We start from the raw sequence: 24,014 nt of genomic DNA, 5'->3' as shown, positions 1-24,014 counted from the left end.
ACGGGGTCACAACTTTTTTGGATAAGATCTCAATGCATGTAAATCCTTTAAAATCAGCCTCCTTTTTTTCTCAATAAATTCCTTAAAATCGGTTACAAATTAAATCACCTCTTCCCCTCTCTCTAATCCTCCTCATTTTTTTTCATTTTTTTAAATAGATCTTGGAAAGGTATGTGTATTTACAGGTTGCAGAGGTTGTAGAGAAGGTAGAGACAGAGGATACCGAAAAATTGACAGAGGATTCAAGACGCATCTCCTCTTGAAATCATTGACGGAAATCTCGAGAAATTCGGGACCGATATTGCCATTGCTTTCAGGTAGAACACTAAAAAAATCTTTTTTTTCCCTTCTCTTCTTATTTTGAAAAAGGAAAATTAGATAGTGCCTCTGATAATGATAATGGCTGATTTCCGTATTTTTACGCGGAAGGCAATTTTATGTTTCTAAACAATAAGTACTGGGTTAACTTCAAATTGCATGGATTCCCCTTGGTCATGACTATTCTTTGAATTTCAAGGATCTTATAGAAAGGAAAACGACCGAGGAAACCAAAACTAATTGGGATCGAAATTGATTTTCACCCCATCTTTTGATATCGGCACACACCCTTTATTTTACACTTCTCTCATTAGCTCAACCATAAACATGACCCTACATTGATCGGTCAAACTTGGATTGATCATGTCCCGTATTGTATTTGATCGTAGGGTTCTGACCATCAGCTGATATAGAGATTTACAATGGTTTCCACCCCGCCCCCATGTTTTGATATTGACACTCCCTTTTGGAACTTGTTGAGTGCGGAAGGTATTTTTGACAAAGGACTGAAAATGATTTTCACCCCCATATTTTGAATATTAACACACGCCATTTATTTTAAACTTCAGTTTATGCTCATACGAAGCATGGAAGTTGGTGTTTTGATCCATAGAATCCACCATGGTGTTTTCATTTGATTAAGTTTATGATTAATCTGTAAGTGCCCTTGTTTTTTTTTTTTAATAATTGTCTGTTTGATTTGATTTAGTTCAAGATTAATCTGTAAATGCCTCTATCTTGCTATTTTTGAAATTTCAGGATCTAAACATGAGTGGGTTTCATTTATTTTGATTTAGGGTTAGGGAATAGATATATAGAGAGAAGATTTAGATTGCTTAGGGTTACTGCAACTGTGGTGTTGATTGGGAACAATACATCATTATCGTTTGATGACATCGATGCCAACTTTGGTAACCTTTGTTTTCAATTTATTTCAAGTTTTTTGTATTCAATTGTATGATAAAAAGTGAAATTTCGTCATATATATTACTTATATGCCTATAGAAATGTTGCTGTCTGGGCTACAGTGTAAGACAACTTACTGTTACTCAAGTTGTTTGCATTAGAATGTTTATGTCGTGTGATGATGTTAATATATTTCTTTTGGATTTTTTTTAAAATCCTGGAATGAAATGGTCCGGAGAATGTGGAATTAATATTGGGCCTCTTGACACTTGAACCCCGTTAACTAATGAAGTTCTTTCACTTTAAGGTGCAAGTTCACCTTTTGTGTTGATTATTTTTTAATTTATTGATTTGGTTGTTGATGCAAATTTGGGATTTTTTTTCTTCCAGTTTCACTCTCATTCTCTGTGCTGCCATCAAGCTCGGATCATCTGTTTTCATGGCCAGTGATTAAGCATATGAAGCTTCAGGTGCAAAGGTTTTCTCTTTTTTCTTTTTTTTTCTTTTTTTCTTTTTGTTTTTTTCCCGTTCGTTTCATTTAATTCTAAGGTTTGGGTTCTGTGTTTTTGTTATGTTTCATAAGGATCCTTCATCTGATTTTATAATATTTTTAATGGTTTTAAGAGAGAGGTCAACTTCCCATTACTCTGGTTGGAATAGAAAATGAAGGTTTTTTTTCTTGGGGTAAACTTCATATGCTTATCGATCTATATGTATAAGTAAAGCTTAATGTGGGAAGCTGAGGTTGTGCCACGTGTCACACCCATAGCTTCCCAAAATTAAATACCGAATTAGCATTCCAAATTCTAAAACGTTTTCTACACATAACGGTATTTCAAACGTAAATCTCTCATTTATTACCAAAGAGTCATTATCTACTCTCTCTCTCTCTCTCTCTCTCTCTCTCTCTCTCTCTCTCTCTCTCTCTCTCTCTCTCTCTCTCTCTCTCTCTCTCTCAGCATTGAATATAAGTTTTTCCTTGATTTTTGCCCATTGATATCCTTCTTATATTGGGCGTTCCGTATTCCAACGTCCTTTTTGGTATTCCAAACGTTTCATCTTTTACTTTCCATTTCTTCCTATTTTATACCTCTTACGTATTTAGCTCCTCTCCAAGAAGATCTAAAATGCTACTTCTTTCGGGAGGTTTTGCTTTGTTATGATGAATTAATATCTCTCTTTATCCTGCAGGGTAAAAGAAGATATCTTTATATTGTTTTTTTCCATCTGTGTCTGTGTCTGTGTACTTATTCATATTTTCATCTATTCTATTTGATCAAGAGAAAATTTCGAATTAGGTTTTTCCCTCTTGGTCCATTAGTGTCCCTCACTTCCTTTTGAATGTTTTTTTCTAAATTGGGAAGAATGAGAAGAAGATGATGATGGTTCTTGATTTTCTTCCTATTTTGATATTTTTTTCCTCTTCCTGCTATTATTTTCCCCGTAATTTTTTTATGGCAATTATTTCTGCTTTATTTTGGGCAACTACTATTTCCCACTTAACAATTTTTTATTATTTTTCCTTCCATTTTGTGGCAGCCCAGAAACCAGCCACACAAGAACAATAGGAACATGGAACCATCACAGATGGAGAACACATCTTCCTATTGAGAAAGGTGTACTGCCTATTTTCCTCTGCTTTTTTTTTGGTGCAGTTTTTATTTAATTATGGTCACTATGGTTGCAAGTCATGACACTGTGATAAGGAGTTAAGGACGGTAATGATATTTTTAAGAAGCTTAAGGGTTTTTTTTTTGTCTTATGTTCAAATTTGCCATCTCAGTAGCGAATTTTTAGGTTACTGCTGAAAATCTGTGATTAGCTCAGCAACTTCCAATTAACTGGGATGCTATTTGTAAACTACTAATTTTAAGGAAGGATTAGAGAGCAGTCGCACTGTCATTATTCTTACTTGGACTTCTCTTCAACTTTTAGTATATTTTTTATTTTTGGAGAATTATTCCTTTATTTTGCTTTTTGTTTGGGATGTTTGAACATACTTTGTTACATTTCCTTTATATATTTTGATTCTATGCATTTACTTCTCCAATTAATTTGATGTGCAGAGGATAGTTCTGTGAAAAATGGTAGTGGTCATGTCTTGGGTCCCTTAAAGGGGTTGTTAAGACTATTCCAGTTGGGCTCTAGATTTAAGGTATAGCTGTTGTAATCTCTACAGCTCTGAAACTGTCCTTATATTATCCTTTTTTGGGAAAAGTATCATAAGGAAAACTAATAATTTATACAGCTGAAAAATAATTTTTTTGGACATCTTCATTCTCGCATGTGGGAATTGATTCAGGAAAATAACTACAGGTTATGTTTATAGTATGATAATTTTCTTACGGGTTGATATTGAACATTAATTCTATTATAGTTAGGAGTCTACAATGCTATGTGATGGTGATTCTTTCCTTACATTTGAGACGTAGAGCCGCTTCATCTACTCATTCATCCCCCCAAAACCTATCCTCTTTTCTTTTTTTTTCAAGAACTCTATTATTCATCTTGCTCTGTTTTGTGCTAACCTACATGTTTCTTCTATATGATTGAGGATTATTATTTGCTTTTAACCATTAAAAAAAATATTTTTTACTTTCATGTGAAGGTTCACCTCCTTTTTTTATAAATAATTTAGTTTTTTCTCTCGCCCTGTGCAACGCACGGGTTTGCAACTAGTATATAGTTAAAATGACTATACACACCTAATTATCAGCAAATTGCCAAGTCATTGTCTGTGCCCGGCGTGTCATTAGCAAACCCTCCTTATGATGGGTCAGACCAAATAGAGGGTCCACAGATCACGTTACCCTCGTGTGTGGGCCTAGATTGCGCTCCTCATTGGCATCTTCTCTTATAAAGACTTCTAAGATGAACCATACTATGAGAAGCTTGATGTGGGCCCACCCACTTCATGTTACTCAGTTGATCAAAGAAGTTTCTCATTGATGGATGGTGGAGATCATCCAACCCTGCCAGATGGGTACTGTAGATCATCCAATGGACGGTTTCACCAAGAGTCGTGGGGAATAAGTCCATTAATCTATGTGGGTGTGATAGTGAACATTTCTTGGTTCATTGATCCATGCCGTCCATCTTGTGTGCCCTACATTGGATAAAGATGAGAACGAGTCTCATCCTTCTTTAATTTGTAACTAGCATCCTTGGCAAATGCTATGCATGGGTGTCATTGTTGGCCTCCTCCCTATCAAAAAATGAGGTAAAATGGTGGGCCCCACCCTATCCATGATTTTGGCTAGAGATGATGGAACCCACCCATAAAAAAAAAGGTGTGAAATTGTTGGCCCTGCCCAATGCATAGTTTGGGCGGAGATAGTCGGCCTCCCAAAAAGGCATGCGGTGTATAATGGCGGACCACACCCATGCATGCCCCATGGGTGTACATAGGTGTGCCCAACTACATCAAAACATGAGGTTCAAAACTGTAAGCCCCACTGTTGTCGTAGTCGTAAACGAACAGGGCCTTAAAATGGTGTTTGTATGGACTTAAGGATCCTTCGGGCATCTCGGTATGTCCAAAGGCCCCAAACTATCACAGTGTCATGATGGCACCGCTCACTCTGTTCTTCTTCTTCCTCGTATGCGGACAGAGAGTGATTGTGATAGCGACGGAGATAGAATCAACCGAATCTAGATGTTTCCCAATGCCCAAGCTATTCATGGAACGCGAGAAACTTATGATCATTGAGAGTGATGGTGATAGCGGAGATAGAATCAGGCTGATTTTGGATTTTCCCCAATGTCCCAACTATTCACGGAACATGCAAAACATATGATCATTCATCTGATTCAGTAAGAAATCAACGAATGGGCACGGCGGCAATAAGGGCCTCTATAGGAGAAGAAGAATAGTTGCCAGCGAAAACAAAATTTAAAACTAAAAGGACAAAATTGTCTCTTGAATCGCAATAGTCCTTTTGGGTGAATAGTTTTGAAACTTTCTCTTTGCAGTCATTTCAGCGATGCCCCTAATTGAAGCATTCCTCTCATTACAAGTGTCGACTGTCGAGCTATGTATGGATATTAGGGGTGTATCTCGCACTCTACGGGTTGCCCCAAAAAAAGTCGGGTTCGGGTTCGGGTTGAGGGTTTGGGCAACCCGCCCCGAGTGGAAACCTGACATTTTTTTTTATGAAATTTTAGTTTTGCAAGATTAAAAACTTAGGTCAGATCGGGTTGGAAAAAGGGTTCTTCTGGTCGGGTTGAACCTTGTTGGGTTAGAAATCAGGTCGGATGGGACCCAACCCGACCCTACTTGCACCTTTTGGATATGGACAGGGAAAGGTGATGGGTCCCATTAAAGTCTTTATTTTTTTGGAATAAGTTGGGGAGTATCTTGGCGAGGGCTAATAATGCCACTTCAATAATAATAAACAAAGCGCATTTTAAAATGGAGAATAATGCATCTAAAACACATGTCTTAAGCCGTCCTAAGTGGACACTAAAAAACCCACGTTTGGAATTACAATCACGTGTAATTATCCATAGAATACAAAACCCCACTAAAAGTGAAGTCCACCGGAAGGAACATATCTCCGCGTGCAAATATCCAAAACGATAAAGAAACGAATAAAAACAAGAAACGGCACCGGGTTGGCTATCGTCCGTCGCATCGCAATACCGTTACAGTAAAATCATCCGAATTCTTCAATTTTGGGAACGGCTGAGATGCAATTCAGATAGCGGCGTTGATGACGTCAGCATCCGAAAAGTGAACATATTTTTGTGCGAATACCTTACCGCGAAGGAGGCTAGATGAACATAAAATAAAATAAAAATTCCGGGCCCACGAGACAGCCAATAACTAAAAACTACCCGCGCATCAGAAGCTCCACAGTCTCGGCGACTGATAAAATGCGCCACTGGCGCTATGACTCTCTTCCTCCTCCCCCTCTCCGTCGTCCCGCCCCTCCGCCGGAAAATAACAGTCACCCGGAAAACCGTCAAATGAGGACCCATAAATCCCCCAACCCGAATTCCCCTCCGGCGAGATTGCCTCAATCTCCGGCCACTTCCCCTCCTCTCCAGCATTCTCCGGCAAAGCAGCAGACGATGAAGCTTCTTCCACATCAATCTCCGGCATCTGCACCGGATTCTCGTGCGCAAATCTCGCAGCAACAGCCTGAATCTGTGCCGGCGTCAGATTCCCCGCCGAAGGAATCTCCGGCACATTACCCGGGAAATTGAACTTCGCCGTGGGCCCGCGTAGGCAGAAAACAGCTGCATCATACGCCCTCGCGGCTTTTTCCGGCGCATCGTAAGATCCCAACCAGATTCTTTCCCGGCTGTTTGGAAGCCGAACTTCCGCCACCCATTTCCCCCATTTTCTCATCCTCACGCCCTTGAAACGCCCATTACCGCCTCCGCCGGAATATTCCCTTCTCTCCGGCTGTGGCTGGGGCTTTTCTGAAGAAGATTTCACCATTTTCTAAAGAAAACTCTCCACTTTTTTTTTTGTGTGTGTGTGCTGTTTGTTTTTCTTGTTACTCGGAAGTCGGAAGTTTTTATATAGAGGGAGGCGCGCGAAGGACTAAAAAGCCCGCGTGGGTCGTATGTTCAAGAGATGTGACACGTGGCTGCTACGTAGTAGAAAGGAGATGTTGATACGCGGAAAGGAGGAAGGTTGACAACGTGTTATTAAGAGGAGAGAGAGTTGACAGCTGTCGACATTTGAGCCGTTGAATCTGGATATTGTTTCTTCTGTGTTACACGTGTCAGGTTTTTGGTTTAGTTGGTTCTACAGTTTGGACTGGTCAGTCAGTGCAGTGGAGGGCCAACATTTGTACGAGCTTTTGTTTCTAGAAACTCGTTTTTGCCTGTAGAGTATTAAGAAGCACACTCGTGCAATAACACGTGTACCAGACTTTTGGAAGTAAATGCGGACAATTTTCTTCCGGACTAATAGGACTCCACTCCAGTTGAGTTGAGTTGAGTCGGTACACACTCAGAGGAAACTCCTGAGTTGACTCTCTATGCACGTGCAATTGGTTAGACAAAGAACTAGAAAATTGATAAATTATATGGTGCCCCGTTCAGGCACGTACACTAGCAGGGCATGTGCCCTTGATATTTGATCCAACAGCACGCCTTTAAAAAGTTGAAAAAGTGAGCTACTGTTGGATCAAATATCAAGGGTGGATACCTCGCCCGTGTACGTACCCGATCGAGCACAGTATGGAATCTCAGAAAAATCAACAGTTCATAGTTTTTCATGATGTAAACGAAGGAACTGGCTTTGATGAATTTTGAGCGGCTAGGAACATCCGATCAGGGTGAAAGAGCCCAAGATGAGGAGGAAGATTGGACCCCCTACATATGTGTGGGTCCACTCACATGACATGTCATATTATGTGTCACACTCGCGTGACATCAGCTATGGAAGCCCTCATAGAGTAGAGAAAGTGTTAAGAACACCCAGTTTTATACGGTCTCCAGACTTTCATATATGACTTTTTTTACGAAAAAGTACTGTGGGACCCACTCAATTGAATGATCGAAATCATTCATTTTTTTTCTTGAATCAAAATAGAATGTCCAACAAAATCATCTCCATAGGACGATCCTAACCCTCCAATCTGTAGATGTTTCTAAAATGTGCCTACCTTTACGAATTGGAGGTCTAGGATAACTCTAGAGAGACAATTTTCAGTGCACATATTGTTTACGTTAGGGCCCAATAAATGAATGGTTTGGATCATCCTATGGACTGGACACCCTTGTTTTTTTCAAAAAAAAAAAAAAAAAAAGGACATACATACACATGCAGTATGCAGACACCATATAAAAAATCAAGAACTGGTACCCAACAATCACTACAGCCGCAGTATCTTCACGTATTTGTTCATGACTACCAGTTGGAAAATACTACCATAGGGATTAATGGTGAGGATCAACTCTAGGGTCCCACACGGGGGCATGTATATGCAATCAAAACCATTGAATTTTTAGATGAATTTCATTTTAATTGATTGTTTTCGCTTACTTTTATTATATCTTGTTACATTCTTTTATCTCATGCTACTTAGTTTGAAATTATCGATTAACTCTTAGAAAGTAACTGAGGTTATTTTCAAGATAAGTAATCGCTATCAAATTATGTTCCAATTAAACAAGGCTGAATTATCTTGTCTTTCAGTATTGCCGTCCATTGACATCAAAGAAAATGCAAGCATTCTAAATGAGTATAGTGGGTAGATTGTTAGGGGGAGACGTAAGACTAATTGGATTTTTTTTTAAGGATTATTTGGCTAGCGTTTAGAGAAAAAGGCGGGACCATTTTTGTGAATAGAAAAGGGACTTTCTAGTTTTGTTTTAAGATATTCTTGTTTGGTAGGTTCGGTTCGGTTTTTTTCCTCTTCAATTCGGTTTCAATTATTTTTTTTTGGAAATTCGGTTATTCGGGTTCGGGTTCGGTTGTCTAAAAAAAAATCAGTTAACCGAATAACCAAAATTATGGATAAAACCATTATTTAAAAAACAAAAATGCTATATGGGCACTCCGTAAGATAATCAAAACCGTCCGTTTGATCGATCACAACTTAATTATGTTGTGCTCAAAAAATCATTTCGATAGGATAATCCTAGCCCTCCGATCCAAACTGAAATATTGCTTTTTTCCCTCTTTTTCTCCCACTATTCGGTTATTCGGTTATAACAGAATAACCGAATTTTTAATCGGTTCGGTTTTTGGAAATTTCGGTTCGGTTTCGGTTATCGAAATTTGATAACCGAAATTTCGGTTTATTCGGTTCGGTTATAACCGAACGAACACCCCTAAGTAATTGTGTCACAGCAAACAAAATAGTTTAACATTTCCGCAATAATTAATTGATATTTCTTACTGTCATAGCGCATCTCCCTTCTCCATATATCCGCCAATGATAAGGTAGCTAGGCCCTCCTTGTTCCCCAGCATCAGCAGAAGATGAATCGGCAGAATCATCTCCATTTGTAGCAGCATTCGATGGAGCAGATACAGATTCACCTTTGCTTGCTTATGATATCTAGTTCCGTACCGACTTTGTAGTGTGGTTAGGCTCGTCCCCCTTCCCCAAGAAACCATTTATCCCTCCTAAAAGAATCACTCGTTATGAATAAGTTCCCCCACGCCCTAGAGGTATCCCCAAACCAATGCTTACGGATTCCCCTGTAACGTAACCAGGCAGTCATTGAACATGAATGGGATGATCAACCCACATGGACTAGATAGGGAACTCGACACCTTAGATCTAGGGGTACTGTCAGATGTGATGCTTTGGGAATCCGAAGTATTGGATGAAAGTAAAATTTGTATTCTTTTGGGTTTGGAGGTAAGGTGGTATGTCCCCCTCTTGTTATTTTTTTCTCTTTAACAAAATGTGAAAGCAGCTTCAATGTCATTTCAACATGTTCAAAGATCTGCAAACTCCAGTTTCAATTGACTAGCTCGACAAGATGATGAAAGGCATAGTTTAGCCATTTTTATTTTCTTACCACCTTGATGTAGTTTCCACTCTGATTTTCATCATATGTTTCTCTTCAGTTATGTATGCTTTTGTGCTTGACAACTCTTTTTACTATTAATTGATGGTAATAAAAAAATAACTAACTTATTCATTTTTAATATGTGAGATGAGGGTGTTGATTTTTAATGTGTGAGGGGTCTTATCCCTGTATCGGTTTCAGCTCAGCTCAAATTGACAGGGTCTTGAAATGTGTTGGGAAAGCTACCTTATTTCCCACCCATGGTGGTTGCTTGGGTGGGAAGGCAAAGGCAAAAATAGATATTTCTATTTTTAGCTTTTGGGGAAAACTAAACTATAAAAAGATAAGTGTTGTTCTCTTGAGTTGCGGCGAAGCAAGACGTCTTTGGTATGTCGGCTGCCAAAGGATGGAGAAGAAAAAGAGAGAGAAAGGGAGAAGAGGTTTTTCATCTCGGGGTTTTCTCTTGAGTTCTTTTTCGGGTTTATCTCTCACGTTATCTCTTGTGTACGGTCTTGGGTTTGAGAAGCAAGAAAAGGGTTGCGGGTTTGTGGGTTTGTGATTAATCCATTGTAATCCTTGTATATTGCTTTTCACATAGTGGAAGATCGTGTTTCTCACCCGTGGAGTAGGCTTGGCCGAACCACGTAAAATATCGGTGTTCATCTTGTGGCTTGTTTGTTTATTTTACTTTTCCATTTAATTTGCGCACGATCGGATCGAATTGCCCGCCGGATTTTCTCAACAAGTGGTATCAGAGCTCAGGTGGAGAGATTGCCAAGGCTAGGTGGAGTGATCGTGGGTGTTGTGGTTGGATCGCGGTTAGAGCAATTTTTTGGAGTAGAAAGATTGTCCAGAAAAGATTCTAGTGCGAGGTGGAGCGCTACACCGTAAAGTGTGGGGTAATCTGAGATGGCGGTAAAATCAAGTTCTACTCAATTCAACATCGACATATTTGATGGAAATGACATTTTCACCATATGGCAAATGAGGGTGAAAGACATCCTAGTTCAATAGAGCTTAGCTAAGGCGTTGAAGGAAAATGATGGCAAGCGTAAGAGGATGACAGTACCTGCGTTGGGGAGGATGGATTGAGATCCCTCTCCAAGGTTGACTAAGTGAGTCAACGGGTTGGCAGCTACACATGTGCATTGACCGTATTGATCGAATCGGGAGGAGTCAAAACCAAGGTGATTCGAGGGTGTGTAGCTGGTACTTCAAAAGGCCAATGGTGGTTTGCGGCAATAGCGGACCGGTGGCAACATCAACTGAAAATCTTCAGGTGACTGGGAAATAAGCCAAGATGGAGATTGTTGGGAAAGCTGCCTTATTTCCCACCCATGGTGGTTGATTGGGTGGGAAGGCAAAGGCTAAAATAGAGATTTCTATTTTTAGCTTTTGGGAAAAACTAAACTATAAAAAGAGAAGTATTGTTCTCTTGAGTTGCGGCGAAGCAAGACGTCTTTGGTGTGTCGGCTGCCAAATGAGAGAGAAGAAAAAGAGAGAGAAAGGGAGAAGAGGTTTTTCATCTCGGGATTTTCTCTTGGGTTCTTTTTCGGGTTTATCTCTCGAATTATCTCTTGTGTACAGTCTTGAGTTTGAGAAGCAAGGAAAATGTTGCAGGTTTGTAGGTTTCTGATTAATCCATCGTAGTCCTTGTATATTGTTTTTTTCATAGTGGAAGATCGTGTTTCTCACCCGTGGAGTAGGTTTGGCCAAACCACGTAAAATATTGGTGTTCATCTTGTGGCTTGTTTGTTTATTTTACTTTTCCGTTTAATTTGCGCACGATCGGATCGGATTGCCCGGCAGATTTTGTCAACAAGTTGAAATCCTAATTGTACTATCATAGTATCATTGACTTATAGTTTGTATATGGGTTCTCTATATTCTCCTACTTTAAGGAAACAAGTGAGTATTTTGATTAATTAGAAGTGTGATCTCTAAACAAGCAAAAACCCACATTTAGTTTGCTTGTGTGTCTTGTATTAGAAAATTACCAAAGTTTTTTAATTGGAACACGTGAGTTTCCAATTAAATGTGCTCGTCAAATTACTCAGCTAATTTCACCAAATTTTACTTAAAATTGCATATTAGGCCATTTAATTCAACTCCTATAAAGTTAGTCTTCCTGGCACGAAAAACACATTTCTCCTGGAAAAAACTTTCCCATACGAAAAAATTTCTTTGCTCCAATTTAGAGAGAAATGATATGGGCAACAATAAATTCTGGGAAAGATGTTCTTCTTCAAACTTGTCCAAAAAATTCCTTCAATCCAAAAAGGGCCGTAGGAATGTGTAAATTGAAGAGAGTACAATACTTAATGGGAAAATAAACAAACTAATTGCAAATCGAATTCATTTAGTACAATAGGAATTGTATATTGATCATTTGAAAAACCAGAGTACGAAATATTCACCTCCAGGAAAAAAAGAACAAAAGAATCATATCTAACAAGTAATAATTGAAAGAGCAGGGGAATGATGGATCCTAAAAAAAATCTAGGCCATCTACATGCGGACATCACTTCTCCGGCGAACCGTTGGAAAATCCGGCTACAAAAACTCGCCGGAATTTGAATTTTCCCAACGGCTCAAAAATCCCAAAGAAATGAGGGTTGATTAAAAGCACCGGTCCCTCTCTCAGCCCCAAAATCCATCTCCGGCGGTGGCAAAAATAATTCGCCGGAAAAATCAGTTGTAGAAGCCGGGAAAAGCTCAAAATCCCACCCCAGATTCTCAAAATCCGCCCCCGGTGGCTCCAAGGACTCCAAGAATGAAGGCCAATCGACCGTTAAATCATTTTCCCCAAAACATTCCCCGTCAGAAATTGACGACGGAGTTAGACTCTCCGACGTCATAGACTGATCATTCTCCACCGTCGATTCTTTGGGGCCCACTCCGTTAGCGAACCTGACTGCGGCGGCCTGAATTTCCGCCGGAGAGAGGTTCGTTCCGCCGGAGATATCCGGCGGACTGTCCGGGAAATTGAACTTGGCATTCCTGCCACGTAAGCAAAACACGGCCGCATCAAAAGCCCTTGCAGCCTTTTCCGGAGTGTCATAAGACCCCAACCAAATCCTTTCCCGGCTGTTTGGAAGCCGAATTTCTGACACATATTTCCCCCATTTCCTCTTTCTGACGCCCTTAAACCGGAATTCAGTATCGGCGGTGGGTTTTCCAGCAGTGGGTTTTACCATTTCCGGCGAGTTTTTGGTTGAGTTTATGACACGTTGATATTGAGTTGGTATCGAATGTTTTTGGCTGCGGGAGGGAGATTTGGGCTGAGACGAATGACGGCTTTGCTTTGCTTTTATATAGTGAGTGAGTGAGGAATGAGGGAGAGTCTCTTTATCTGAAGTAGACGAGAGTTTTGGTAGAGAAATTAAATGGAAGCGCGTTGATTTTCAAACGAGTGGAAATTCAGTGTACACGTGACGGGGTTTTGCTTTCTGCGAACCCACGGGGGTTTTGTTTTTTTGTTTTTTAATCAAACCACGTGCTTTTGGGTTTTGGCTCGCCTAGTTTCCTCGTGTTGCTATTTTTAAGCTACACAACAGAATAGAGGGTTCTAAATAGACCTGGCAAACGGGTGGGTCGGGCCGGGGCCGGGTCAACCCGCGGGTGGTGCGGGTGCGGGTCACACGGGTCAGAATTTTGGTGACCCGCATTTTTGCGGGTCAGAAATTTGATGACCCGCGCGGCCCGCGGGTGGGCCCCGCGGGCCGGGTTAACCCGCGGGCCACCCGCAAATATAAGCAAATATAATATGGGATTTAAATTCTCCTGATTTGACGTGATTTGACCGCACCCAAGTTTTTCCCGTAATTGTAATAACTCTACACATGTTTGTTTGTCGTATTTTTCTCGTTATTTTATAATTACATAACCATTTATCCGTAATTTTTCATCTAAAACTTTATAACTCAGTTATTTACTTTTCTTTTGTGTAATGATTACGTTTTTTTTACTTTTTCTTTTGCCAGAAACCTTCGCCTCGCTGCGCATCTTTGCACAGCGTTAAAAAAAAAAAAACGAAATGTTACCAACACTACTGAGGGCACTCTCACTTTTTTAAAGGTATGGTATGGCCCACACCATCGGATGATCCAAACCGTCCATTAGATGGGCCATAGGCAAAATAGGTTATACTCCAAAAATCATTTACATCTGATGATTTTCCAAGAGCTGATAACATTCTCCAATAAATTCTTAAAAATTACTTTAAAATGCGGGTGCCCGCGGGTACCCGCGAGTTGACCCGGTCCAACCCATGTTTTTGCGGGTTGGGTTGCCAGCGGGTCAAATTTTGGCGGGTCACTAAAACCCAGACCCGTGCCCGCAAATTTGCGGGTGGGCCGGGTCAACCCGCGGGCATGGGTCGGTTTTGCCAGGTCTAGTTCTAAAGCACTGCAGCCTTTGTGATTGTGGGACCCGCGCTGGAGTCTCCATTTTTTCCCGAGGAAATGCCTTTCTGCGATGGTCCCTAGCAAATCCCTGATAATAATAATAATAATAATAATAATATGGATCCGCTAGGAAATTTTGCAGGAGGCATTTCACGGCTGGCTGTTGCATGAAAGCGCAGTCACAAGGCCACAAGGCTTCACTTTCCAACAAATTTTGTCTTATTCATTTAGGCCATCTCTAGCAGTTAGGAATTTGTTCTCATGACAAATTAGTGTCAAGTGGTGAGAGAGGGGAGAGCGTGGGAGAAGAAGAGAGATTTGATAGGGCACGATTGCAACGAGGGTGAGAAGTGGGTAAAAATTGAGGAAAAGTCAATCGTATTTTGGCTAGAGTGATTTTTTTCTCCACATCTCACCACTCGAGATACTAGTTTCCTAATTTTTGTTTCTTGAATTTTAGCCACTTCACCACCTCGAGCCACTAATTTATCATTAAAAGAAAACATGGTATCTTTACGTAATACATCTGATTCAGTACAGCTGAGGTAGCTCCTCCCGCTTGCAAACAGTCAGCAGCGAAATGCCTTTCGGTGAAATTTCCCAGTTATATTTGGAAATAATACCCTTAATGGCTTTCAAAGAAGTTGTATTGGCCAACATATAAGATTAATGAAAAAAAAAATGCCTCATTTTAAATTAGGAATTTTTTTAAGATATTGATATCTTAAATCCTAACGATTTAGCAGGTTCTAATTTGGGAGATTTTATGCGGTGTGTGGCAATATAGTCTAGCATTTTTCAAAAGGTAATGTATGTTCCACATAATGGGATGATCCAAACCGTTCATTTGTTTGGCCACAACCTACATAGGCTGTGCCCTAAAATGTATTTCCATTGGATGATCCTAACCCTCTGGTCTATAGAGGGGCTGCACATTAACCGTGCTGAAGGAGTCACTCTGGGTGACTATTAAAATATTAAAAAGTTTTCTGGGTAGGCAAGTTGGGATCAAACCTGCGACCTTTGAGAAACAACGCCTTAACTACTGAGCTACGGCCCATATATTAGAAAGTTGGTAGAGCAGTAGCGTGAGTTTGCAGAGAATCACAAGAAGCACGAGCTAAATGTATTTCTCAGCCCTTGAATGAACGGATGTGATCAACATAGACTACGGATCAAGCCAGCCGAGGGCCCATAGTTGAATGACAATTAGAAAAGTGCTAGCAGCACTCGCTGGTGAGGACCACATGCAGGGGCCCGTACATTACTACATTCCCAGAAATCGCCGAGGAGAGAGTGCAGAGCCGAGAAACGTCCTAATCATGGCTAAAGTTATCTTGCCAAAAGAAGAAGAAAAATCCCCACTTTTGGAGCACATGTTACTAAGAAAGTCTATGTCCAACTTGGAAAAAAAAAAATACTACAATTTATCTCTTCTGAGACAAGGCATTTCATTTGCTATTTATTGTCACTGGTAGTGGTAGACTGGTAGTTGAAACTTGAAAGTGGGTCCCACCAGATGAAGCAATAGGAAACATCCATCTCATTGCCACTATCTTCCAAACATCTCTTTGTTTTGGATTTTGAGAATCGATTGTGCCTCCATATTATTTGACTCAAAATTAAACGTAAATTCGAGTCCGACAATCGGTTCTCAAGATATAAAACAAACAGAGAACAAGTTTTTAAGAAGCAATTATTGTGGGAAATGCCTAGAGTATTCATATGGGCCCACCCCATGATTGTTGAATAAGAGGAACCCATTCTAAAGTGGGCCCCGACTAAATTTCTCCTGTGATGCTTCACTAGGATGCAACCTCATTGTAATACAATTAGGTCTTACTTTTGACTGATCTGAACCATTTCTCAGATAGGCGTTGCTTTGGATCCCAGGGCTGCTTTATGATGGCCCACCAGATCAAAGGTCTCAATTGCACACACAGGTCTCGCATGGAACCCGAGGTAGAATGTTAGGATTTATTCCTGATTGGTAGTGGTAGTCAATGAAATTGACGTGCTTGCAATTGAGCCTCCTCTCAAAGTTGTGCTTTTGTGCGCAAGTAGAGGCCAGAGCACACGAAAGGAGAGTGAGAGATACAAATGGGAGGAGTATGTACAAATGGGCCAATTACATCAGGTAAAGGAGGCCATTTGGGATGCGAATATCACAAGCCTATACTTCTAAATAGCTAACACCCTCTTTGGATTGCAAGAAAAATATTTCGGATGGAAAATGTTTTCCTAGCAAACTTTTTCTTTCCACAGTTTAGAGGGAAGTGATATGATTGTGGTTAATTTAGAGAGATATCATCGGTCTCTCTAAGTAAAAATTGAATATGGCTGGTTCTAATTATATTTTCTAGATTGAAAAAAAAAAACTGGAAATTTTAGAAATACTTTACCTTTTCAAACTTTTCTTGAGAATATCTGCAATCCAAACCGGGCCTAAGTTCTTCAATGCTTCTCATTCTCCAAATTTTGGAATAGGCAAAAGGACAATTGGAATTCGGGACAAACCTAAAGTCCAATAATCTGTGTTGTTGGTTGTTGAAAGTAAATAATTCCTCTTGTGTAGTTTTTTACCTTCCACAAACAAGCCATAAAAAAGCCAATTTAGCTGGATATTAAGATTTCCTAATGTTGGAAGGATAGTAATCTTCTGGCAAAAACGCTACGCTCAGTGGAAATATAAATCTGAAACGAACAAGGCCTTCAATTTGAGCCCAATAATCAGTTTAGCACTCACAATCGGTTGTCATAATCTTAAATGAATACATAGGGCCTAAATAAGACCGCACCAAGAATTATAAAATACGGTCACAGAACGATCAAAATTTCGAACAAATTGCTGCCACAATTATCTGTCACTAACAATGGGTTGTGGATACGGCCGAGTGAGCCACCGGAAAACTGATCAAAAAATATTTTAGTTTTTGGATTCTTTTTCCGGCGGCCGACGCTTTCCTATTGGACTCTCCTCCAACATCACATTAGCACTGCTAAAAGAATATCATTTTAGTCATATTGTTTGAAGTGGGATTCCACTCTGGGTGACTCTAGCCAAATATTAAAATGTTGCTAGAGCAGTAGGCTTCGGTTCACAGAGAATCACAATAATCACCGGCTAAATGTATTTCTAATCCCAGAGAATGAACTGCTGGGATCACCATACACTTCGGATCAAGCCAGCCAAGGGCCCATAGTTCCATGGAAACTGTCTGGTGTTAGAAAATTAGAGAAGTGCTAGCAACAAACGCTGGTGAGACAAGGCTCTTACAAAACTACATTCCAAAAATCGGCAAGGAGAGTGCAGGGCCAAGAAACATCCTAATCGCTTCTATATTTAACTAGCCAAAGAAGAAGAAAAAAACCCCCACTTTTAGATAACATGTTAGTATGTTACCAAGAAAGTCTGTCTAACTTGAAAAAAAAATACTATAATTTTTTTCTGGGGGGTGATAAATCGACTCCCCAAAATGATAAATCCACTCCCCATGTGTCTTTCTCTCTGCTCTAGGTTAGAGAGAGAAAGAGGAGAGAGATAGACACCTGGGGAGTCTATTTATCCATTTGGGGAGTCAATTTAGAGGAGAGAGAAAGACACATGGGGGTCGATTTATCATTTTTGAGGGTCGATTTATCACTGCCCTTTTCTCTCCGCTCAGACATTTAATTTGCATCTACTTAAAGTCGCCTGTAGTTGAAAGTGGGTCCCACCAGATGAAGCGAGAGGAAAAATCCATCTCATTGCGAGTATCTTCCAAACATCCCTCCCTGTTTGTTTTGGATTTTGAGAAATCGATTGTGCCTCCGGATTATTAGACTCAAAATTAAACGTAAATTTGAGTCCAACAATCAGTTTTGGACTCAAAATCGGTTCTTAAAATCCAATACAAACAGGGAAAAAGCTTTTTAAGAAGAGATCATTGTGAGAAATGCCTGGGAGTCTTCCTCTGAGCCCACGCCAATGATTGTTGTATAAGAGGGACAACCCCCCCCCCCCCCCCCCCAAAAAAAAAATAAAAATAAATAAATAAATAAATAAATAATAAGGGCAGTGATAAATCGACCCCCAAATATCTTAAATCGACCCCTGTGTCTTTCTCTCTCCCTGGGGTTTGAGAGAAAGGGAGGAGAGAGAGAGACACATAGGGGGTCGATTTATCAATCCCCAATAATAATAATAATAATAAATGGCCCATTTTAAAGTGGGCCCCGATGAAATTTCTTGTGTGATGCTTCATTGGGGGGGGGGGGGGGGGGGGGGGCATCTCCCGAAGTTGATACGGCGGAGGAACTAGCTGAGGAGGTGCAACGGCAATTTGAGCACCCCAAATCAATCTGACGGTCTGAGCGCATCCGGAAGCGACACAAGTGAATGTGCATTTAGGACGTGATGGCAAATTGGTAATTTCCTGTTGTCTTTAGTTGAATAAGGGGTATAAAAGTCTGTCCACTAGCTTCGTTTGGGATAGCTGGTCATTTTTTTTCATCTGGAGAATTGAAAAGGGGATCTGGAAAGGGGAGAAAATGTTCTTCTTCCTAGAGAAAACTCAAGCCACTGGAATTCATTGCACAAGAGAAAATTAAGCTTGTTGATTCAAGCTTTTCATCTTGTTCAATCATTTTTTTCCCTGTAAATTGCAAGGATTCAATCAATTACATTGGAAATTGGATTCCTCCTCATCCAATTCTCTGTATTCTCTGAAATTTCATTGAATAAAGAAGAGTTCTATCATTGTTTCTTGTGTTCCTATCTTGTCAATCACTGTTGATTCAAAATGTAGTGTTTTTGTGTGCAAATCCTCTGCAATTGCAAGCTAGAGATCGCCTGCACATGTCTTACCACCATTCTACGCTTCCAACTGCATCAGTGCACCTAGTGCACAGTGTGTCTCACCTTCGACCTTTGATCTATCTGAGCCATTTATCTGATAGGTATTGCTTTGGATCCCCGTGACCAAAAATCAATTCAATCATTCAACTGGAGCATCAAATAATGTGTATTCCATAGATTGTCAAATATTATATAGCCAAGTGGTCACTGTTATGTGTATTTTCTTATGCTTTATGTGGGGTTAGTTAGTGCATAGTAGTGGGTATGTGTTTTAGTGTAATGGCCATTAGTTGTGGCTAATGTGTTTAGGGTAGTGGGAGTTAGTTACTTGTGATGTGTCTTGTTAGTGGGTAAGTGTGCTTGTGATGTGACACTTCCTCTTGCTTGTATTTATGTAATAGCAATTCAATGAAAAGAGGAGAAGAAGAAAAGAATTCTACAGCAAAGGAAACTTTGTAGGAGAGTCATGGTTCCTCTCAATTTGAGCCATTAGGAGGTCCGGTTGCCTCGAATCAACCTCTTTCCCCTCATTTCTATTTTCTTTTTGTTTATTTCTGTTATGGCAGATTAGGCACGTAACAAAGTGGTATCAAAGCCGTCGATCTTATGCGATAGCTCCGGCTTCAGAGTTTTGGGAATCCATACGTGAAGATCTGCAGGAGACTAAAGCATTGGCTTTGAAAATGATGGAAGAACACCGAAGATTTGCGGAGGACTTGAACAAAATCAGCATGGAGTTAAAGGACATACGCAGAGACGGAGGAAGGATGCAGCTTGAAGATTTTAATGTTCGGACAAAGAAAAAAGCGACAATTGATGATCATGAAAAATCGTGTTTCTTCTCAACTTTGCTCACAACAAATTTCCAGAGTGAGATTCAAGAGATCATGATGATTATTTACGAAGAACATGAAGGTCAGATGTACATTATTATGCTCAACAAAATTGTGTCCCATAGGATTTGAGACCCTGGTGGAATAACGTATTTTCTCCAACAAATCAACCTTGAGGACAAGGTTGTTTCTAAGGGGGGGAATGTTATGTGTATTCTCTTATGCTTTATGTGGGGTTAGTTAGTGCATAGTAGTGGATATGTGTTTTAGTGTAATGGCCATTAGTTGTGGCTAATGTGTTTAGGGTAGTGGGAGTTAGTTACTTGTAATGTGTCTTGTTAGTGGGTAAGTGTGCTTGTGATGTGACACTTCCTCTTGCTTGTATTTATGTAATAGCAATTCAATGAAAAGAGGAGAAGAAGAAAAGAATTCTACAGCAAAGGAAACTTTGTAGGAGAGTCATGGTTCCTCTCAATTTGAGCCATTAGGAGGTTCGGTTGCCTCGAATTAACCTCTTTCCCCTCATTTCTATTTTCTTTTTGTTTATTTCCGTACGGCCGATTAGCCACGTAATAGTCACACTCAACGGCTAAAGATGCACATTATTGAAGATAGGGATTAAGGGCCTGTTTGGATGCCGAGAAGATTTTGATTTGGATTTCTCACATTTCCAACCCTTTTTGCATTGTGAATTGGATCCGGATCAAATTCTTGGATTTCCAATTCAGTTGCTGATAGTGGAAAAAAATCGGATTTCGAAATACGCTATGAAAATAAATAATTGGAAATCCACAGATATTCCTTCACCCTCTTTGCTCCTCAACCTATCCCTTCCAGTAGGAAGTTACCCCTTCCCTCTCCGTCTCCCTCAACATGAGCTGGCGGATCTATTCATTTTGTATTCAAAACTCACTCCAAATCCAAATACAAAATATGAGGCATCCAAACGGGCCCTAAATGATTGGTGATTTGTGGGTCTCAAGGAAAAGTTCTGTATTAATCCTGGGAATGTTAATGGCACATAGAAAGATATCTATGTATATTCTTTTAATGAAATATTTTATGAAGTATTGCGATTTACGTATTAATCGGGCACTTCTTTTTTATTATCTCTGTCAAATATGTTTCTGCGAATCCCATCTTTCATCATCAAAACTTGTCTTGTTAGGACTAATATTTATATTTTTATTGTGGTTGTACTATCAGTCAGATTGAAAGCAAAGCCTGTCAACATATGGTTCGGATCAGTCAAAGGTAGGACCACCCAGCGACTGCACATCATTATATTACAATGAGATTGTAGAATCATTTTGTCTTAATCATAAAACCATTAGAATGGGGCTTTATTAATTAAGAAAGGCAGCAAATTAATTTATCGCTCTGCTGAAATAAATTGAAGCAAACTCCAGTTTTGACCGACTGTCCCTAGACCTTAATCTTACGGGTTAGATGTTCCTTGTGATGGGAACATGATGGATTAGATGTTCCTCGTCATGTGGGATAGGATCACCGGGTTGCTTCATGGTGCACCGCCAGATCAAAGGTCTCAATTGCACCCACATGTCTCACATGGAACCCATGTAGATTGTTAGGATTCATTCCTAATCGGTAGTCAATGAAACTGTACTTGCTTGCGGTTGGCCAAAACTCTCAAAGTATGCCTCTGCGAGTGATAAATTATAGAAAGCACGCACGTTTTCTCTTCTTTCCTTCATTAGTTTATGGGAATTGCTAGCTTACATCACAGAAGGCATTTCACGGATGGTCTGTCGCATGTCAGACCAATCCAAGAGCCCCTATCCTCCCCCTCTTCGCCGGAGAAGGCATAGTCGTCGCACGGCGCTTGCCCGCCCTCCAGGTGGAGAGGAGAAAAACTTTATGCAAAAGCTTTGTAAGTCATTCCAAAATGAAAATTTACAAGAATATTTCTTGTAAAGAAATCCTAAGTTCCAAATTATATTTCATCAAAGTCCCAAATGACAAGATGAACGGTTTGGATAAAAAAAAAGTGGGCCGGCCACCCATCATATAAATTCTCTCTCTCTCTCTCTCTCTCTCTCTCTCTCTCTCTCTATATATATATATATATATATATATATATATATATATATATATATATATATATATATATATATATATATAGACCAAGCCTGTAGGATTCCAAAATGTCATTCCTCTTTTCCAACCAAACAGGAAAACTTTTTCTTAGAAATAATTTCTCACCCTCAATTTGCGCCTACCGATCCGGGCAACTAAATTTATTTTGTCTTCGATTGACGATTTTCCATTAAAAGCTCCACGGGTTTTTCTCTCTCCACATCTCCACGTTGTGGGTAAGTTTTTTTTTGTTTTTTTTAGTCGAAATCGGAAGAAACCCTAAACATGTTTACTACATCAGAACCCTAAAGAATAAAAAAGAATAAAAAAACTCACCTCGAAGGAGAGATTTATGTGGAAAATCCGCGTCTGTGCTGATCCGTAGCCGGGGGGAGAAGAGAGGCGTATCCGTAGGGGGGAAGAGAGGCTAGCTCGGTTTCTCTTCAAACCCATGTTTCGTTTTGAAACCCTAGAACCAGAGAAGTGGAAAAGAGAGAGGAGCTACTGTTTTACACACAGAGAGAGAGAGAGAGAGAGAGAGAGAGAGAGAGAGATGGAGTCTGCGTTTTGGGTTTTTGTGAATACGAAATTATGTTTTTCTTTCTTGCGTTAAATGTTGAGTCCCACTTGAAACTAGGCAATGGGGAGCTCCTTCAAAACCCTCAGCGCACGATTTTTTCTTGCGCCAACAGTTCTCTCTCTCTCTCTCTCTCTCTCTCTCTCTCTCTCTCTATATATATATATATATATATATATATATATATATATATATATATATATATATATATATAAAGGAATAAGAGTGTGCGGTCGAGGGCCTAAACACATGGGTCCCACACTTTTAGTAGTGATCAAAACCATTCATTTGCAAGGCCCCATCATAGATAGGGTGTGTACAAAAAATCAGCTCCATTGGATCATCCTAACCCCTCCAAAAGTGGAGGGCCAAAATGGGCAGATTTGTGGCAAACGGTGTCTGTCTATTTTGCCCTCCACTTTTGGATGGGTTAGGATGATCCTATGGAGCTGATTTTTTGTACACACCCTATCTATGATGGGGTTTTGCAAATGAATGCTTTGGGTCATCCTAACAATGTGGGCCCACATGAGTTTTTGGCAGGTGCGGTCGAGCGCACACTCTTATATATATATATATATATATATATATATGAGAAAACGGTTCCTACACATATGTGTAGAGAGTTCTCTACACACTAGCTTAAAATACAGTGGGGGCCCACATTGTTTGGGTGATCCAAGCCATCCATTTTAAAGGCCCTCACATAGATAGGGTGTCTACAAAAAATCAGATCCATAGGATCATCTTAACCCTACGATTTGTGGAGGTAAAATGGATGTCTTTAAACCTTCACAAATTAGTCCATTTTTTGCCTCCACAGTTCGAATGGTTAGGATGATCCTATGGATCTGATTTTTTGTGGACACCCTATCTATGTGAGGACCTTAAAAATGAATGGTTTGGGTCACCCAAATAATGTGGCCCCCACTGTATTTTAAGCTAGTGTGTAGATAACTTATCTACACATATGTGTAGAAACTGTTCTCTCTCTCTCTCTCTCTATATATATATATATATATATATATATATATGAAGAAATGGTTTGTGTGCAGCTGCACAGATAGCTTATCTGTGCATGGCTGCGCAAACCATAGTGGGGGCCACATTTTTTGGGGGATCCAAAGCATTCATTTGGAAGGCCCTTCCATGGATAGGGTGTGTACCAAAAATCAGCCCTATAGGATCATCCTAACCTAATCAAAGTTGGAGGGGAAAATGGACAGACACTGTTTCTGCCCCATTTTTTTCCTCCACAAATGGCTGGGTTAGGATGATCCTAAAGGGCTGATTTTTGGTACACACCCTATCCATGGAAGGGCCTTCCAAATGAATGCTTTTGATCTCAATTTCTCTGAACAATAGTCATCTCTTCTGCCATTGCATTTGCAGGTTCTCATGTTTTCTCCCCATCTCGAGCTTTCCTTGCGATCTGTTGCCGAGGAACCCACAAAATAGGAAACGTGGGTCTCTGTTTGATTTTCCGTCCCCATTACAATTTTATTTGAGAGAGATAAGAGGCAAAACCTAATTTTTAGGAGGGATAAATCAAAACAG

At 40.0% G+C, this 24,014-nt stretch overlaps 1 long non-coding RNA gene and 2 pseudogenes across 2 annotated transcripts; 1 reads left to right on the top strand and 2 right to left on the bottom strand.

The window, feature by feature from the left end:
• The first annotated feature begins 45 nt into the window (after positions 1-45).
• Positions 46-3,730, top strand: LOC143876845 (uncharacterized). 2 transcript variants are annotated; one of them, XR_013250486.1, is made up of 4 exons: positions 46-317; positions 1,615-1,694; positions 2,764-2,840; positions 3,291-3,730. It is a non-coding gene; the product is annotated as an uncharacterized LOC143876845 (long non-coding RNA). The 2 variants fall into 2 exon arrangements; XR_013250485.1 differs by lacking the exon at positions 3,291-3,730 and having other exon boundaries at positions 2,764-3,124.
• A 1,935-nt stretch (positions 3,731-5,665) lies between these two features.
• On the bottom strand, positions 5,666-6,733 carry LOC143876844 (ethylene-responsive transcription factor ERF017 pseudogene; annotated as a pseudogene).
• A 5,565-nt stretch (positions 6,734-12,298) lies between these two features.
• On the bottom strand, positions 12,299-12,904 carry LOC143876424 (ethylene-responsive transcription factor ERF017 pseudogene; annotated as a pseudogene).
• Positions 12,905-24,014: the final 11,110 nt, after the last annotated feature.

Source organism: Tasmannia lanceolata, unplaced genomic scaffold, assembly GCF_043159265.1.
Source record: "Tasmannia lanceolata isolate RefF3 unplaced genomic scaffold, GAP_Taslan_0.1 ptg000005l, whole genome shotgun sequence".
In the NCBI taxonomy this organism is placed as follows: domain Eukaryota; kingdom Viridiplantae; phylum Streptophyta; class Magnoliopsida; order Canellales; family Winteraceae; genus Tasmannia; species Tasmannia lanceolata.
Note: the sequence above shows the minus strand (reverse complement) of the source record. Positions and strands in the feature narration are given on the sequence as shown.